The following is a 13793-nucleotide window of genomic DNA, read 5'->3' on the forward strand; positions in this document are numbered from 1 at the left end:
ACCATCTTTGAACAGAGGCGGTGGTTTACGACACCAACTCTCTGCCATCTATAATCCAGTTTTGAGATCCCTTCCCAGACGCCTTAACGCCCACTCACATCCTGGGCCATCTGATCTCAGGAATTCGCATGATAAGGTGGGGCCAGGTTTCACAATGAACTCACCCGAAACTGTGACTGATTGGGACCCACACCCAGTTTCACACCTTGGCTCAGGCGATTAGAGGACCATCAGGGGGCCCTTTTGTCCCTCTGTGGGGGGGTTACTCCCACTAGGTTTATATCTGGGACTCTCCACCATTTGACCTCAGAACTGAAGAAGCTTCTCGGATGAAAGGTGAAACGTCTTCAAGTAACTTAAAGAAGTCCAGACGCTTTTCTTTGCAAGCTCCTTTGACTACGATGACCTGGATGACTGAGAACCTTCACAGACAATGTTAATTGAAGTTTATCAGGTCAGATGACCAATAGATGATAAGAAATATACTCTTACTAATTATTAGAGTTACAAGTACTTTGCTAAGCAAAATTAAATGAGGTTAGGTTGGAACTTGAGACGTTTACATAAAAGGTTCAGTTGGTGATGCATGAAAGAAAATTAATTTCTTCTAAAAATCTTTTGGAGAATTCTGATGGTAAGAAATGAAAAATATTCAAAGAGTGAAACTGTTAAAAAAGTGAAGGTTTTGTGCAGCTGGGTGTTGCAGCCCCTTTAGAGGAAAATGTCAACTTGCTTTAATGAGGTTAAAAACAAAACCTGGGACGATCCAGACACATTTATTGTTTCTTTAATCACCACAATAGTTTGAATTTGTGCTAAAATCTCTTAAAAAGCTGTTTTGAGTGATAAGTTTGGCTTTAATGTGTTAAACTTGCATTAGATAAGACAATGTACCACTGAACACAGGAGGGATTATTGCTGAAAATGGGTCTCTGAACACCTCTGTAGATATTCTATTCAAAATCATTCATGATTTGTGATCAGTGTTAATATTAAGCATTTATATGATTATTTACTCTTTTGATTAATTGCTGTGATTCAACATGAGACCAAATGTGAGTCTATTCAGAAAACAAGACATTTCTAATTCACCTCAGACTTTTGAGCTGTAGTCTACATTGTAATTATAGTGTACGGTTATTGATTAGAGCAGATGATATGAGACTATCAGGAGAGACTGTTAAAAAGTTATGAGCTGTCTTGATGCAGAGAAAGTGGAGTTTGTCATCCTTGAGCTGCTGCCAGGATAGGCATCAGGTAGGATTGAATGATGCTCTGGCTCTGTGGTCAAGTTCAGACATAGGCTTTAAGCAAGCATGAGCCACTGATAAGCGTGATAGATTAATAAGCATGTATAAAGTGGACTTGTTAAACAGCTCTGATAGGAGAAAGTCAATGAGCACGCAATAAAGTGGACTTGTTAGGGCCAGTTTACCATCAGCCTTGCTAAAGTTGAACTTCATTTGTATTTAAAAACAGACTTTAAAGAAAATTCTTATTTGAAACTGGTGATGAAATCCAGGTCAGACACAGTTACATACAAACATACAGTACACACTACTGCTCAAAAGTCCCTGCTTTTAATAGGAAATTGGCTTTAATGTAATATCACATGAAGTTTATCAGTAATGTTTTCACAGCTTTAATCAAATCATTCATCATCCATAAGTTGTGATGGAAAAATGTCTGCAAGTGTGCAGGAGCCCATTTTTAGAGACAATCAGTCCTGTGTTATAATGTTAATTGAAGTTTATCAGGTCAGATGAGCAATAGATGATAAGAAATATACTCTTACTAATTATTAGAGTTACAAGTACTTTGCTAAGTGTAACCACGGTAACTTCTGACCCCACTTCCGCCAGTCCCTTTATTGTGGCGGGAATGAATCCTGTATAAGTTCCGGGTCAATCAGCTGCATGTCCCTGCTCCTCTGGCTGCTGTTGTCCCTGTGGTTGGCGTACTTGTCAGATATCGACAAATTTTGCACTACAGGCCAGTTGACAGCGTGCAATAACCCGGCCGATTCATTCATCTTTACACTACCTCACACTCGACTCAACGGTGAGTTATTTGTTTGTTTTGTTTTGTCACAATTAATGTACATGCGGAGCCGCGATCGCACATCCTACAATGCCGGTAAGCTAATGCTAGGCTAGCGACAGTAAGTGCAATTACTAGTGTCATCTATTGAATATTGTTGTTTTTGTTTATTCCATTATGGCCGAATGTTGGCTTAACGTATCTAGAGTTGAACGAGTGATTTGATTTTTGTAGTTTTGTCCGTTTTGGATGTTTTTTGTTACTTTTCTGATGAAATGCCGAAACGGCCTATGAGATTTTGCATTGAGTTAAATTCCATTTACATTATTGAATCTGTTGCGCAACACCTGTGATTAAATGAGTTTTGTAAATATATTTGATTAACTTTGGATAATATTTATTAGCTTTAACGCTGATATACTTTGATGGGACCCATGAGAATGTCTTTCTAGAATAGTATTTAGAATGACATTCATTATAAGAGATGATGGTTTATTGATTGTTGTATGAAACGTGGCATTGATTACTTGACTTTGTTATTTATGGATTTATGGATTTATTTTGTCACAGCAGTAGAATGCTGTTTCATTTTCTTCTGTGAATGATAATTTCTGTTTTTTGACCTTGTTTAGGTCAGGTTTTTTTTTTTTTTTTTGTTCTCCCGCGATCAGCCCTGATCAGCGCGAGATGGCGAGCCACCCGACCACCGCTACGTTGCGGTAGGAATTGTGAACCTATGGACTGAATCACAAATTGTTGACACATGACCTATCACAGGTCCATGGAACTAAACTAAATCACATACTGGACTACACCTCATCCCACCTCCTTTTGGAACCTAATAAGCTGTTTTGTATTGTCAACATTATTTTTGTTTGTGATATATATGCATATGTTTTTATTTCTTTTGTACATCCGTCTATACACTTCTCATAACAAACATTATATATTTGAGCTCTACTTTTGTTTCCTGTGTTTTATTCACACCCTCAGGCTCCATAGTCGAATCTTATTCTGATAGCTCATTGTCTATGAGGCTGCAGTCAGGCGCCCTGGTCCTTTAACCGCGTTACATAAGCAAAACTAAATGAGGTTAGGTTGGAACTTGAATTGTTTACATAAAAGGTTCAGTTGGTGATGCATGAAAGAAAATAAATTTCTTCTAAAAATCTTTTGGAGAATTCTGATGGTAAGAAATGAAAAATATTCAAAGAGTGAAACTGTTAAAAAAGTGAAGGTTTTGTGCAGCTGGGTGTTGCAGCCCCTTTAGAGGAAAATGTCAACTTGCTTTAATGAGGTTAAAAACAAAACCTGGGATGATCCAGACACATTTATTGTTTCTTTAGTTTAAGTGGTTTAATTTAAGTCAATGAGCAAAGTGGACTTGTTAGGCAGAGTTCGCTGTCAGGGTTTAAACACTCCAACTTAATTTTGATGATAGACACAGCTAAAAAAAAAAAGAGCATTTTGTTGACACTGACATAATCCTGATCAGATACAGACAGACACATGCATACAACACACACTACTGCTCAAAATTTTGTGGTCAGATTCAAACATTCTCCTTTTATTAATAATTCACATTTACTTTAACATAATATAACAAAACGGTTATCAGAAATGTTTTCACAGATGTGTTTAATGAATCATTTATGTTAAATCACCCATGATGTATTAGGAAATGTCTACACAGTTATACATGGGCCCATTTCTAGTAACAATCACTCCTGTGTTGACAGATCACATGGTTCTAAACCAGGAACACATCTGATTTAATCAGATTACAAACATCATCCATTACAAACTTCAACAACTTACTGTTTTTAATCCGCACAATGATTTCGGTTTGTGCTGATATCTTTGGAAAAAGGTTTCTTGACTGACAAGTTGAGCTCTAACATTAAAAACTGACATCTGGTAACACGATGTACCAAATGAAAATGGGCCTCTGTAGATGTCATGGTTCTCTTGCCCTCTTTTGCTGGCCTGCTTCTTTCTCCCTCTCCTCTTTCGGTGTATGCCTGTGTTGTTGTCCGTGTGCTTGTCTTTTTTAGGGGATGCTCCTCCACCTTCCTGTCCCTCAGTCACTTGTGAACAATCAGCTGATTACTCGCCTGTTCCTCATGAGGTCTTCATGCTGGCTTCTAAACAACCAGATCTTTGCATTACCAAGGTAACGTATCATGCCACAGTCATGTCACATTTTCCATCAGTTCTTGCTTTTGCTCACTCTCTGTTTCTGTGCAGACTTGTGCAAATCCGCCACCATCTCCTCATTGAATGACTGGCGACCTGTAGCCCTGACCCCCATCGTGAGCAAATGCTTCGAGAAGTTGATCAGGGACTTCGTTTGCTCTGCACTACCCGACTCACATTGGACCCTTTGCGGATGACACTACAGTGGTGAGTCTTATCACCAAAAGTGATGAGACGGCCTACAGGGAGGAGGTCAGCACCCTGACCCACTGGTGTCAAGACAACCATCTCACCCTCAACGTTGCAAAGCCAAAGGAGTTGATAGTGGACTTCCGGAGGTGCAAAGAAGTACACCCCCATCACCATCAACGGCGCTGCTGTGGAGAGAGTGAGCAGCTTCCGGTTCCTTGGTGTACATCTGGTTGAGGATCTTACGTGGTCAGGACACATAAACAAAACAGTGAAGAAGGCGCAGCAGCGCCTCTTCTTTCTCAGGAGACTGAAAAGATTCGGCATGAGCCCCCGCATCCTCAGGATCTTCTATCGCTGTGCCATTGAGAGCATCCTCACTAGATGTATGGCAACAGCACCGCTTACAACCGCAAAGCTCTCCAGAGAGTAGTGCGGTGTTCTGAACGGATAATTGGAGGTGAGCTTCCCTCCCTCCAGGACATCTACAGGAAGCGGTGCCTGAGGAAAGCGGGGAGGATCATCAAGGACTCCAGTCACCCCAGCCATAAACTGTTCAGACTACTTCCACTAGGAAGGAGGTTCTGCAGTATCCGGTCCCGAACCAGCAGACTGAGAGACAGCCTTTTCCATCAGGCCATCAGACTGCTGAACACTTCATAGACACCTCAGCTTCACTACTGGAACTTCAACATTATGCACTCCACACTGTATATAAATGCCACTTGTTTTGCACATGTCTAACTACCAACCTCTGTATATTTTGTATATTTTATTGTTTACTCTATTTCGTGTGTGTGTGTGTGTGTGTGTGTGTGTGTGTGTGTGTGTGTGTGTGTGTGTGTCAGATTTAGCCATTCTTATATTTTGCTTGTTCTTATGGTATTGTATTTTTGCACACCTCAGTTCCTTGTGAAGCTCGCACACAAGAATTTCACTCGCATGTATTGTACCAGTGTACCTCCACATGTGATGTGACAATAAAAGTGATTTGATTTGATTTAAAAGGAGATGGGGGTCAGGGTGTCAGCACCCCTGGCCACTTTACCAGTGTTTTTCCAATGTGGGGGGTTTACTGTAGAAATTGGATGCCAGAGACTATAACTGTAACTGCTGTGTGAAACTCTTCAGATCAGCCTTTAGAGTAGGACTGCACAGGATGCAGTGTGCTGATCTCCAGATGCATCTGTAAGGAAGATGGGTAATAAAAGGATTGTGTGAAATTTGGAAACATCTCTGCGTGATCTCTACCAAGACAAAAAGAATCAGAGAGACCGACGTTGTCTCAACAACACTTAGTAGATATTCCACTAAATCTCATTTGTGATTTATGATAAATGTTACCATTAATTATTTATATTTCTTTACGCTTCTGAATAATTTAGTAAAACATCAAAAAGATTTTTACTAAGATAAGACATTTCTAATTCTCTACAAACTTTTGAGCTGTAGTCCAGATTGCAATAATAGTGTATGGTTATTGTTTATAGCAGATGAAACAGAAGTATCAGGACAGGGTGTGAATAAAAGTTATGAGTTGTGTTGCTGCAGAGAAAGTTGTTCACTCTGGTGAGGTCTAATGAGTCTAATGGGAGGCTGAGCCTTCAGCTTTCCTGTCCCTGTCCTGTTTAACCAGAAACGCTCTCGTCTTATAACATTGAACTCATAACTTTCCATTTTGATAAATCTTATAGCTACAGCTGGATCAGCTGACCCTGTCCCATCCTTTAGTTATGCTGTTATAGGCCACAACTGCTGATTCACTTCCCATCATGCACTGAGCACTTCTGTCTTTTACTCTCAGTGTGTTAATATATCACTACTGCATGTCAGTAACGTTGGTCCTCTTCCTCCCATCATGTGTTTTGTCCTGTCCTCGTATGCTCTTGATTTGTTTCTTATTTTGCCTTTTCTGTCATCTCCAACCAGTTGCTCGTCCTTGAGCCTCATTCTGCCAAAGGTTTCTTAAAAGGGTTTTTTTTCCATCCCACCATCCCCAAGTGCTTGCTCATAGGGTAGCTCCAACTGTCAGAAAAAAGGGCTTTCACATTGCACGGGTTTCTAAAACTCTGTGCCTCTGTTTCCTGTCACACTGACTGTGAGCCTTTACTGTATTTCCAATGTAATTTAGAGAGAGAAACACATGTCAATACTAAGCTGTTAAGAGGCTACTTACAATAATCTGTCTCCTTGAACTGAAACCTGTATACAGTCTGTGATCAGCTGATCTTGGCCTGAGGTTTACAGCTTTCAGTGGATTTACACATCTGAATCCAACAAGATGTACACAGATGTTTCATGATTTCCATCCCATACACTGTCTGTTTAAGCCACAGATGTTAAACTCATTTTTACATCGAGGGCTACATACATGCCACCAGTGAAAATCTCCCGTGTAAAGTAGTTTAACTGCACATTTCATTTCTGAGCTATCTCAATATTGGAAAAAGAAGTGCAATTTCAACAGTATGTCTCAGTTTTCTCTACATGATAAAAAAAGATGCTGTGGTTGCTAATGAAAGAAATCTCTCTTGTCCTTTTGTGCAATACAAAAAAGTAATTTCAATATCCAGGCTGTATACTGCACTACCATTTTCCTCCCCTGGTGCCTGAAATCAGCTGGTTGTAGCTAAAATGCAAGTGGAACCGATAAGCAGGTGTCTTTATTAAATGTTTTTGTTACTACAAAGTCAAAATGTTATGATGGTTTCAGTATTTTAATGATTGCAAGCCCTGCATGTTTTCTGGAAGAAGAAATGACGATATCACTAATTAGATTATATGACATCCGAATCAGATTTTAGAGGAAGAGTTCGCACCAAAACTAAATGTTTTCACTTTCCTATGTCCTATAATGTTATGGCTTCATTCTAAGACATCTGCTAAGGAAATGCCGGCCTTCTCTCCAATAAAACTGAAAAAAAGAAAAGATTAAAATGCTAGTTTCTTCATGGCTCTTAAAGCAGCAAAAATCAAAACATTGAAAAACATCTGTTAAAACTGAGCAGCAATATCTCTTTGCAGAAATGATAAACTGGGGACTTAACACTTAAGGGCGGTTGATTGGGTGGGGTGCTCCAGATAACTGTTTTTGTCATGTAATTGGATTGCACTTTGTCAGGCCTCTACCCTAAGACCTGACCAACACCTGAAGGCTAAGCTTCCGCTGATCTAGCTTTTAGGGTCACTGAGGCACGCAAACCCCCTGCAATGGATCGAGCATTGAAAGAAAGTCAGACACAGGTTAAAGTACAGTGGCACTTAGAGTTCAAACGGACTGCAACCAGCGGTAAGAAAAACGCTGCAAAAGCACATAAAACACAACGCAAATAGGAAAAAGGAAGAACAAGAGGAAGGGAAGCGTTTCTGGGGAGACAATAACCTGACGGACCAGTTGCAGAAACCCAAAACATGGTAGGCGTGTTTTATCATCATTCATATGATGACGGATTTTTAGGCTAATAGTTAGGCTAACACACTTACCTCTCATCTTTTCTTTCCTCTGTTTCTTTCCAAAACTGATAGATCCTCCACTTCTTTTAAGTGTCTACCAGCGCAATTCTTAGCATATTTTGGTTCCTGCAACTGGTCCGTCGGATTATTGTCTCCCCAGAAACACTTCCCTTGTGTTTTTGGAAAAAAAAATTTCCTATTTCTGCTTTGTTTCTCCTATTTCTGTTGTGTTTTGTGTGCTTTTGTAGGGCTTTTCTTATTCCTGGTGTTTTCTTAAGTTGCAGTCCGTTTGGCCTCTCAGGGCCACCGCAGTACAGTTCCAAAAAAAGTTGTTTTTTATTTAACCCAACAACATAGTTGGTTAAATTATACAAAAAAATCGAAATCTTGGGCCCATAAAAGAGGTCAAAATAACAGAACTCTACTCAAAGTTAACAGCAACCAATACTGATACCTCAAACAAACTGACCTCACTAAACGAGACAAAGGGGGATAACTTAAAAATCACAAAAAGGGGTAAAACACACAAAAACCTGACTGAGACCAAAACCAGTTATTTATTATCCTGTAAATTAAACCTTATATTTAAAGAAAGACAAATGTGAATGCAGTGTTGTGTGTAAGCCTCTACACTAATGTTACCACTGTGTGGCTGTAACTGCAGCCATCACACCGCCTGACCACGTTAAGGTGGTAATCTCTCAGGGGGGAAACAGAAAAACTAGACAACAAAAAGAAAAGAAATGTGTTTTGTGAATTTGCTTCAAAAGTCACTGGATTGAGAGCTGATGGCGTTTCACTGCATCCTCCACCAAGAAGCACTGTGCGCACAAACATTCCCCCCCGAATGAGTCGAAGCGATGAACCTCGTTATCAAGATAGTGAACAAAATAATTGCGAACGGGTTAAGCCACCCACCGTTTTGTTCATTGTTAGAAGAAGTTGACAACGCATATTCAGCTCTCCTGCTGCACAACAAAGTCCGGTGGCTGTCCAGGGGAGAGGTGCTGAAACGCTTCGCTACCTGTCTGGAGCATGTGAAAACGTTCTTGGAAAGCAAAGGCCTCCGCTATCCTGAACTGGAAGACCTTGATTGGTTGGGTAAATTTTACTTCATGGTGGATATGACAAGTCACTTGAACACGCTGAATACAAATCTACAAGGAAAGGGAAGCAGGAAAGGGAAGCACGGCCCTGCAGATGCTGGAGAATGTTTTGGCATTTGAGCGCAAGATGACAGCGTTCGCAAGAGATGCACAAAAACGTACCTTCTCTCACTTCCCCTCCCTAAGAGAGTTCAAAGAAGCGAACAATGAAATAAATTATGAATATTTCCACCGTGCCATCATTGCAATGCAAGCTGCATTTGGAGAAAGATTCAGTGATTTCAGAAAGGAGAAACATACTCTCTCTTTCCCTGTCACACCGCTGGACATCGACCCATCTCTCCTGAACACAGTTGCATTCACCGGAGTATGTAAGTCTGATCTAGAAATTGAACTGGCCGACATAGCGGATAAAGATTTGTGGGTAAATAAGTTCAAAACACTGACGGCGGATCTTGAAGAAGTCGCCCGTCAGAAGGCTACGCTCGCTAAAGAGCACAAACGGAGTGATATGGAAAAACTCCCCCACCCGACAAACTTGTTTTTGAAACATGGGGTGCCATTCCTGACACATATATTAACATGAAAAAGTATGCATTTGGAGTCTTGTCCATCTTTGGCTCAACATACTTATGTGAGCAAGTTTTCTCAAGCATGAATTTTATAAAGTCCAAACACCGCTCCCGCCTCAAAGATGAGAGCCTATACAGTCCTGTATGAAGATCAAAGTCACATCTTACAGCCCCGACATAGGGAAGATCTCCAGCGAACTTCAGACACAGAAGTCACATTAAAATGGTAAGGACAATAGTATTTTACAAGCTATTATTTTTCAGCAAAAAAATATTTTAGATTTCGAGCTGATGTAGATTTTTTGTATGTTCAGGTGCTTCAGTTGATTGCTGGCTGAGCAAAAAACCCAAAGAGGACGAGAGAACACTGACATGGACTTGTCAAAGACTCTCCCAATTTTCTTTTTATTTTAAAAGCTGTTAAGTTGCAGCTAAATGTTTTATTTATATTAAAGTGGACTAGTTTTATTTTACTTTTACAAAAATATACGCCTACAGTTAACAGGCCTACAGTTAACAGTTTAATTTATTTCAAAGCAGGCCTACAAATGCACATTGCACTTCTGTTTGTTTTATTCAGTGGTTGTAACAGCTAAAATAAAAAAAAGGATGAAAAGTTAAATTATTACGTTATTTTTTTGCTGCTCCCTATGATTTTTTTTTTTGGCAGAAGAGGGGCAAAATGGCTCTTTTGATGATAAAGGTTGCAGACCCCTGATCTACACTGTATGTAAATAAAAGTGCCTGTGTGACATCTGGGACACAGCTTTGACTAAGAACTCTCTTTTTGTTCTTAACTTATGGCTTTAAAAAAAATATCGAGATATATATCGTATATTGCCATCCAGCTAAAAAATATAGAGATATGAATTTTGGGTCATATCGCCCAGCCCTATGTCTTAATATTTCCAGACTGAGCTGTGGTAAGATCTTTTGTTTTCTTTCTTGTGTTTCAGTGACAGCCTTAGCCATCACAGCCGGGCAGGTAACAAACCTATTTGCTTATTTATTTATTTTTATCTCTAAAACTCATAGGTAAAGTCATACGTGTCAAGACATGTATTCATTGTGAAGCATCCTGATGATCAGTAACCAAGTGCTTCTTCCTGGTCTCAGGTACAGCAGTGATCTCTGCTGCTATTGTCCTGGGGGCTGTTGGTTTCACCTTAGTTGGAATAGCAGCTGCAGCTACTGTGGACAATGGAGGAGTGGCAGCAGTAGTGATGTGCGATACCACTGATTTCCTTCCCGATCCGATACCAAGTAAAATTCAGAGTAGTATCGACGATACTGATCTGATAACAATACTTTGTACAAAAACGTATTTTATTTATTGTATCTTTTATTGTATCTCAAATTATAGCGTCATAATGATTACAGGACGTGAGATTACTTGTTCTTATCACTTAATAATGCAGAGTTCATCATATAGAAATAAAAAAAACTGAAGTTGTGCACTATTCGAACACCTTGCCTGCCTGCAGCACTAAAGGACTCCGTGAGAGACGTTTGTCTCGCCCTAGCAGCACCTGTCCCTGTCCCTCTCATCCTCTTCAGTTCGCCTCAACATACGCTAGTCATATTCTGTGATATGATTTACTCTGAGGTGTTTGACAAGGTTAGTGGTTTTGCCACAACACTTCACTTTCTTGCCACATGTATCGCAAACCACTTCTCGGCTGTTTGTGGATGTAAAATACGTCCACACACAACTCCAATTACGCTCAGCCATTGTTGTGAGTGCGCACGCCAGGGGCTGCGACACATTTATACAGCCGTATTTCGCACATGACTATGAAAGGCGTATAAGGAAGTAGTTCCTTCCAATGTAGACAATGCAAATAATATAGTTTATTTCCACTGTGTTCCTGTTAATGATAAACTACAAATTACTAAATTATCGATATTTTAATGTTAGAATCGATTCTAGAACATAAATGACTGGTATCGGAAGAATCGATATTTCAGTATCGATCCGCACATCACTAGGCAGCAGGTAGTGCGGTGGCTGTTCATGGAATGCAAGTTAGCTTTTAACAAACATATAATGATTACATTTCATTTAGTGGTCTTTTTTTTTTTAAACACATATCTCTATAAGCCTAAACTAACGGTGGCAATACCTCACCTTCAGACACAGTAGTAGGCAGTGTTTTTGAATGACTGCTTTCATTAATACGCACTATACGTGCTAGTCTACTTTGGTTGTAAGAGGTATACGTTGACTTTCTATGTTGTACAGCCATTATGGATCAAATTAGCGTCTAAATCGGGGTAGGCTATACGCTGGGACAAGAGGGGGCTTAAACAAACATCTTCCCCCCTTAACTCAAACTTTTAGAAGTTGAGAAAAATAAAAGATTACAAACTCAATATGGACAAGATATTTACTACAGTAGGTGAAAAGGCCACTGGAAAAGGCACAACAGAGATGATAGGTTTCACCTCTCATTTGCGCTTTCCCTCCGTGCTGTTTGTGCGCAGGCTCACACTGTATTCAGCAGACCACTCGGCAGTTAGTATGCAAATGAATTTCAATTTCTGTGGAAGCTTTTAAACACGGCACGTTGTACTCTCTCCCACATGCCATATTATTCATTGTTGATCTACACACGTCTGTTGGTGCCACCGACATCGCATGCTTGTACGTCATTGTAATGAGATATTCTCACAAACAAAATCACGGTTTAGTAACGCAGCATGCTTATGAGAAAGTAACAGTAATCTATTTTTTAAAAAAATGGTAATCCTTTACTCATTACTTGGAAAAAGTAATTTGATTACAGTAACGCCCATCTCTGCTGGCAACTTACTTAAACTGCGTTCTTTTTTTTTTGCCTGTCGTGTTCAGCACTGTAGCAATCAGAATTATTGTCTGAAAGCCAAGAAAAATGCCTAAAAGATTTGTTTTTTCAAGTGGATCATTACCGCTTTGCCATACTGGTCCACTTGATTGATCGTTATTATTATTTATTTATTTATTTAGGAACTTTTAAATTATTACAATCTGAACAGACATGACTGGGGGATAGGAAAGGAAAAGACGTAGACAAGAGAATTTCAATAAAAGGAGAGGGGGAAAAAGACAGAGGGGAAAAAGGACGGTGAGAAAGGACACTAAAAAATCCACTGGATCATCGGCTGGAAAAAAAAGAAGAAGAAAACAAGAAAATTAGGACAGGAGGCCTAATGGAAGGCCTCTGTCCTATCACCTCATCCATGAGGGCAAACCAGGGCCAACCAAAATCACTACTGATTGGTGGGCCATTAATGCTGAATTCTTTCGCAGCTGCTCTATTCTCATGTTGTTGCAGTATGTTAATGACTTACCTCGTATTGTGGATGGATTTTCTTAATTATTTTCCTGACTGAAGTTTGGTCCATTTACAACATCCTGCCATGCGATTGCATTTGTCCCTAACCATCGGGAACCCTCACGTAACTTTTATCAAATGGAAAAAAGTTAGCATTCATCCTCCAGCTTCACTGTGTTTATGCTATGCTAACATAGCTATGTCGCTAGTGATCACGTAGCACATCATTATATACCAGCTAGCCCAACTTCAGTAACCCTACAAAAGTCACTACTGTTTAGTTTTCTGTCTTCATTTTTGTTGGAAGTGAAAGCAGAGCTGTATGTTTTAATTCTTTCAGAAATCTCTCAGTCAGAACATTGTATATCATGTTTAGGTGGAAACTAGCGAGCTAACTTCATGTTAACTTCTAATTCCATTGAATTTAATAAATTCTGTTTTCATGAATGCCTGGATGTTAAACTTAATTGTTACACCTGGTAAAGGAGCAACACTGATCATTTTATTAAAGATGAAAGAATTTAGACAGTTTTTAACTCTCAGTGATGCTGCAGTGTTCGTTTGATTTTGGGACACCCTTATTGAAGTTCACTAGGACAAGTGCGAAGGATTCAAGCACTCGTTTTTGTCTGAAACAGATGTGGAGAACTTTACACATTTGGTTCTGCAACTATTAAAAATGTTAACAAACAATAAGTGTTTTGTCAGTGCTTTAGTGTTTTTGTACCTTTACATGTTGGATGCTGGTGTGAATTGCTCCTAAAGCCACTGTGACACTTTTAAAGCACTCATCCAACATCTCCAACACAGAAAGGTCAGAGCAGGATCTGATGGAATATAGATGAAACATTTTAACATGGGAACAAGTCAGTTTAACTACAAACTTAGAAAAAAATAGAACTTTATTAATCCTTTGGGGAGGT

At 39.6% G+C, this 13793-nt stretch overlaps 1 long non-coding RNA gene across 1 annotated transcript; it reads left to right on the top strand.

The window, feature by feature from the left end:
- Positions 1–1913: 1913 nt before the first annotated feature.
- Positions 1914–5646, top strand: LOC146565483 (uncharacterized). Its single transcript, XR_014894123.1, has 3 exons — positions 1914–2061; positions 2673–4213; positions 4288–5646. It is a non-coding gene; the product is annotated as an uncharacterized LOC146565483 (long non-coding RNA).
- The last annotated feature ends 8147 nt before the right edge of the window (positions 5647–13793 follow it).

This window comes from Mchenga conophoros, linkage group LG10 (genome assembly GCF_057382185.1).
Source record: "Mchenga conophoros isolate Kocher_MC1m ecotype Shallow Benthic linkage group LG10, M_conophoros_male_GT1.1, whole genome shotgun sequence".
In the NCBI taxonomy this organism is placed as follows: Eukaryota; Metazoa; Chordata; class Actinopteri; order Cichliformes; family Cichlidae; genus Mchenga; species Mchenga conophoros.